General features: G+C 43.8%; 1 protein-coding gene across 1 annotated transcript in view; it reads left to right on the forward strand.

Moving 5' to 3' along the window:
- col25a1 (collagen type XXV alpha 1 chain) overlaps positions 1 to 6310 on the forward strand; it is a 75519-nt gene that overhangs the window by 7224 nt on the left and 61985 nt on the right. The gene's annotated exons all lie outside the window — the stretch shown is intronic.

Here is a 6310-nt window from a genome sequence, read left to right on the forward strand (position 1 = left end):
AAGTTTTACAAAAAATAAAAAACCCGACGTGTTTTGGAGGTAAATCCGTTTCTGAGCTGAAAATGTCCCCGTATTTTGTCTGAGAAATCTGGTCCCCTTACCCTGGATGTGACAACTTTAAGAGTTTGACCTTTTTTAGATGCCAGTCCTCTGCTCACGCTGTTCCTATCAGCAGCACTTGTCTGTCAGTAGATGAGGAAAGGCAGCGGTGGGGCCAAGTGTTCGCTACAATCACAGTGGTTTGAAGCAGTGAATAGTTCACAATGGGGAACCTGACTGTCATTAGCTTTTCATGCTAGGACACTTAGCACAGTATGAATGTAAAGCTCGCAGTTGTGAGAAAAAAGCTAGACAGCTTTTTGAGTGAGAGGAATTTTCCTCCCGCTCATAACATCAAACGATGTAGGGCTGCCACTATGTGGTTCTAATTGAATCAACAGAAGAAGAAGTGAAATAAATCCTTTTCCAACTGGAACCCTTGTCCCTTAGTCAACATTTTAAATCCAGGATAAGAATTTTGTGGGTCAGAAATGTGCTTACGCATTGTGCAGAAAAATAAATTGGCTTCGATGTTCGGCTTTTTATGGATTCAATTTGGTTTAAATCCTGTGTCGTGTCCCCCCCCCCCCCCCCTTCAGGAATGAGGAGACCTTTCCTCACTGAGATTGTGAAGAAGTGTCTCCTCCATGTTGGATTTGCATCCTGACACTGTACTCCTCGAACCAGTCGCTCCGTCAGTTTCACTTTCCCCAGATCACAGCGTCCCTGCTCCCACAAGAACATCCAACACATAACAAAAAGCGTGTGCGCACACACACACACACACACACACACACACACACACACACACTAAAGTCATTTTATGCCGGCTAATTGGGATACACTGTGGATATGGGAACCAGATGCCATTCCCAAGTCAGTTTTCCAGTGCGGTTTTCCTATCCCTGCCTAACCTCTGCGTCCAGATTCCCCCGACGAGCACCAGCCACTTGTGGTCGTCCGTCCCTGCCCATTCTGCTCTGATTACTCCCATCCCTGTCCTCCATTAGTTTCCTGAAACAGAGAAAAAAAGCTCCCCCCAGGGCCCATGGCAATATGACTGAGGGTTCCCATGCAGAACCAACAGATGGAGGTGTGCGTATAGATATGTTTTTACTGGATATCTTTCACTCGTTTACAGATTGTTTGAAATTGAGAAGATTTCACATCCAGTGATGCCCACAGCAGGCCTTTAACTTCAAATGGTTAAATGTGCATTTTGCCAATATTTCTCTATTTCCACTCTTGCATTTGTGCAATTGATAATATTTGCGTTTCCAGATGGGATGTTTCAACTGTCCCGGGTAAAGAGGTTATTGGAAATATTGTGAGAGAATGAATGCTAAATTATTTTCCTTCCCTAGTGCAAAAAAAAACAAAACACGTCACGGCTGTTAGATCGAAATCTTTAATCGAAGAGCTCAGCACTTTTGGGAAAACACTCAAGCATACAATATGTCCCAAAATGTCAATTATTCCTTTGAATCAGCCAGGTCAGACTTAATCCAGACTGCTGCGGGATCTAGATCTTTATAGTAGAATTTGAGGCAAACACGATGAATCGCTTTCCTGTGTGAAGTGCGTAAGTCAGGGTTTGGTCCTTTTCAAACCCTTTACTCTGGCCCCCCCCCCCCCTCCTGACTTCAGTCCCTGCCAACACTTGGTGCCTGGAGGATTGCTTTGCAAAACTTCCTGTGTACACGCGTTCATTAATATTGTGTAGCTGTGTGAGAAAGCCGTACACCCGTAAAGGAGCGGTTGTAAAAGCGGTAGTTGTTGGCCCGCGCTCTCAGAGATGCCAGCGCTCCGGGGTGAGATGATTGGATCCATGTGGTCGGCAGTTCGGGGGCTACAGCAACTGCTGCCAGCCCCGTTGGCCCAGGATCCACAACGCGGATGTGAGCTCCGTTTGATGGATTGATGTTCTGGACCTCAATACATTTAACAGGTCACTACGATGAAAACTAATACAGCCGAGTCCAGACAGAGGTTACACGCAGATCCACTGGTCCTGATTGTTTTTGCATCTAGTGGATTAGGTAGATTACTTCACAAGATTGCACCAGAAGCTGGCAGCCAAACCCACGAGAATTACTCCCCCCGTGTCAACAACAGCGAAAGCTATGGACGCGAGCCAGGCCCTCGCCTCGCGCCGCACCGTCAGGCGAGCACTGGCAAGCTTTCATCCATCATGTTTTAGCAAATCATAGAAGAGGAGGAATGTAAAGATTGGATATTCAGTGTCTTCAACTACGTGTCTTCACAAGACAACTTTGTCTTGTGGCTAACAATGGCGATGAATGTTTATTTATTTGAATGTTTTCAATGCAATCACATTATATAAAAAAACAAACAATGTGGCGTTAAATCGGATGTCAAAGTCAGCTCCGTACATGAACTTACAGCGAACCAGCACTGTAGGTTGAAAACATAAACCATATCAGCCAAACAGGTCATTCCTGAGCTGATAAACTGTTTGTGGGGGTTTTCTGTTAAGCAAACAGAATTATATTTTATTATATCTTTAGCTCATTGGCAGGTTACCATCACCCCCTATACAGTACTACCTCTTATCACGTGCCCATTGTTCCATACTTAGGTCACGGGGTGAGATACCTCATCCAACCTGCCCGGGCTAACACAAAAGAACCCTAAATAGACATTTAGGCACTTTATTGATCCGAAATGAAAAGCAGCAGAGGCATCTTAGAAGGACATACATAATTTGGCATAGCATATGAAACTACAGAAACCAGATCATCTATACTACAGCAGGACTTGTGTTTATAGGTTTCACACGTCAAAATATATAAAGTACAGGGAGCTATACAAGCACTAAATTCAGGATGGAATGCGTCTAAACGCCTTACAATCGAAGACAGAGCAACACAGGAAAACCCAGTTGTGCAATATTTTCACCTCCTGATAATCAGCCCTGCAGCAGCCTCATATGAAATGGACCTCGGTGCCAGGATCATTTTATTAAACATCATTTGCTCTTTTCTTGTAATGTGAAGTGAAGTAACTTCCAATGTCAGATTTGAATGGCAGTGTTCATGTTGCTCGTGGGTTTGGCCCCAGTTCCCTTTGCCTTTTTATATTTCCCTGCAGCCCTTCCCATATTTCTCCTCCCACTCAGTTTTAAAGGTGGCAGAGGGTTTCCTCTTCGTTTTTTTTCTCCATACCAACAGCTCATTCAGGCCATTGCAGGAGACAGTGGTCACGGTTTGGCTTCGAACGAGAAGCTTAACATGTACACGGATAGAAAGAAGCTTAAACCTGATCCAGTGGTCCACCATAACTCGACAATATGCACACAGGATGTTCTGTTAAAAATCATCTCATGATGGAAGCCTGACATAAGTTTGCCCAGCGTTAAGCAGCAGAAGATGTGAGGCTTAACATCAATGTGATAAGTGTCATTTTCAATAAGTGGATAAAGTGCTTCAGCTGTGAGGCAACTTCATTCCCTTCATCGCCACACTTATGACAGACATGTTTAGGAGTTTTCAAGTCTCTTACAGGGACTTATCTTTTAAGAGGTCTTCTGGAAAGAATTGTTCCCGCCCCTACAGTGACAGCGAAAAGTCTTTTTCTGTCAATTTAGCTGCTATATCGAAATCTGTTAAAGGAATAGTTTGACATTTCAGGAAATAGGCTTATTTGTTGTCTTGCTAAACATCACATGAGAAGATTGATTCCACTCTTAGCACTTAGTTTAGCTTAGCATAATGACTGGAAACCGGGGGGAAGGGCTAGCCCGGCTCTGTCCAAAGGTCCAACGAGGAACTCTAAAGCTCACCGATCACATCGTATCTGATTTGTTTAATTTGTATAAAACCAAAAGTGTAATAACAGCAGGTTTTACAGGGGGTGACAGGCTAGAATATTTCTAGAGCTGTTGCTGTAACTTCCGGTGAGTCTCCGCTGAATAGCTAGCAACCTCACACCGATGAGACGTTCCTCTGTCCCGAACAAAAACAACCTTTTGTTACTTTTGGACTGAGCCAGGCACACCTTTTCTGGATGTTAAGCTGACCTAAGGTAACCTGCTGCTGGTGGTAGCGTCATATTTACCTTACAGATATGAGCCAATCATCCTACTTTTAGCAGGAACATGAATTGGATTCCCCGAAATGTCAAACTGTTCCTTTGCAGTTTTTGAGACATGCATGTGGCCGTTCAAGAATCAAGTGTAATCTGGATTGAAGGCACTATGGAGGGGGAATCGTGCTCAACAAAGTGAAAAGGTTTGATGAAACGGAGGCAGCCGGATGAGCCACGGAGGGCTGCCACAGCAGAAGCTGTGAAAAGACGTAAAAAGCGTACACAGGTGCTGATTGGAAACCTTCTAGGGGGCGGACTGAAACCACAAAGCTGCAGAGAACGCTTGACAAGAGACACCCGCTGCAGATCTACTGTAGTACAGTTCGCTCCTTTTGAAACAGTCTTTTCAAAAGAGGAGAGCTGTTTAATAGTCTCTATAAAAGACCCTCACTGTACTGGCTTCTGGAAAAGCTCCAGTGGTTGCTGTCTGTGCAAGTGATGTGCAAATGATGGGCAGTATAATGAGCAGGTGCAGCAGCAAAATCATTTCCACATGCTGTACGACCAGATGGAAGAGCTAAATGAACGAGCGCTTTGTGCGGGAGTATAAATCTCCCAAGAAAATGCCGAGTGTAGTTACCAAGTGATTGGATTTGATTGGTGCAGTTTAAGCATGATAGGGTAATCAAAACATACATATCATCGGTGATATTGAGCTTAAATTTGGGACAGCAGTACTTAGTTGTATAGGGGTGTAGGTCTGCAGTTGCTAGGTATCAATAAATAGCATAAATAGCTTATAGTTGTGGATGAACAGAGTAAATTGTGAGCTGCAAGTAATGTTTAAAATAAATGGCAGTGCTGGGGAAGAGGTACTTTTTATTTTTGGAAGAATATACTGTAGTATCAAACAGTTTTGGGAACCACTGACTTAGTTAATCAATCCCATTTGCCTGCGATATCTACCGTACAAATCATCCAACACCTGGGACCCATTTTCCTTATTTATCCCCTCACAAACAAAATGTAGACCTGCTTTTTTTTTTTTTGTTGCTCTATTATGGTAGTTCAGCGTGGATCTGATCATGTTTCCCAATGTTGATGTACTTGTCATGAACCAATCTGGATTCATTGAAATGCTAAATCATATAAAGCTGAGTTTTCATTTCTTTCCACAAACGCACGGTGCCCAGTCATTTAGCCTTTGCGGTGCCAACTATTTGTCCTTCTCAGTGCCAGTGCGTTGAGCAGCCTTGTGCAAAGAGCTGCAGCGGGAATGCCTTTCTTTGTTGCAGCCACTCATATGTTTGCAGTAACAGCTTGTCATTCGTCTACAATTGTCCCAGGGCAATTTTCCTCCACAACAACAAGCCTGCACCGATTTTTATTTTGTCATTTTTAGCTGCCTTCCATTTTCACGAACATGCTGGAAACTTATTAACCTCTCTGGAATGCATCTACATCCTTATAAAAGTCAAACTCACATTTGATTCCAACATGGTGCGTCTGTTATATTGCCCCCATGGGAACCGCAATGGGAAACATTGTTTTCATAATGGTGCATTTTGTGTTTACAAGTAAGCAGCAGGACCACCTCCTTACATGTGTATATCTTATAGTTTCATTTCCCATCAGCTTTTGTCTGGGATTGTTGAAGCAAACACAGTTGCCTCATATTTGAATAAACGGGGAAGATGCACTGCATTAGTTCGATGTGCAGGTTCATAATCATGACCAAGGCAATCTGGGCCCAGTGCGGGTACAGTTGGGAACACATGCACTGCTATTCATACGCAAAAAGCTGTGGATTAGAAGTAATACCCCATGGCAGTGAGCAGGCAACAACTCACTCTCCTTACAGCGGCGTGGTAGAACTTGGCTTAGAAAACCTGCTGGACTACCTCTGGAGCATTTTAGGAGTAGACCGTGCTTTTGTGTTCCAATGTCTGTGTCTGCAAAACCTGCTATTCTGGGTCACTGGAGGCCGTTCAGGACCAAATACAGGTCTTACACTAATGCTATCAATCTATGGATTAGTGTCAGCGTATATTTCTCTGTGTGTCTGATATCTTTGGGAGCAAACCATGTTGGACCGGGACTGGCCTGGCAAAGCAAGACCTGCAGAGCTATTACCGTGCTGGTGACAGCTGAACAACTTGTTCTTTTCACCTGAAGACGTGCGACACCTTTTGGCAGTTACAAAATCAATGATTAGAAGAGAGGC

The sequence above is a fragment of the Etheostoma spectabile genome, unplaced genomic scaffold, assembly GCF_008692095.1.
Source record: "Etheostoma spectabile isolate EspeVRDwgs_2016 unplaced genomic scaffold, UIUC_Espe_1.0 scaffold302, whole genome shotgun sequence".
NCBI classification, from domain to species: Eukaryota; Metazoa; Chordata; class Actinopteri; order Perciformes; family Percidae; genus Etheostoma; species Etheostoma spectabile.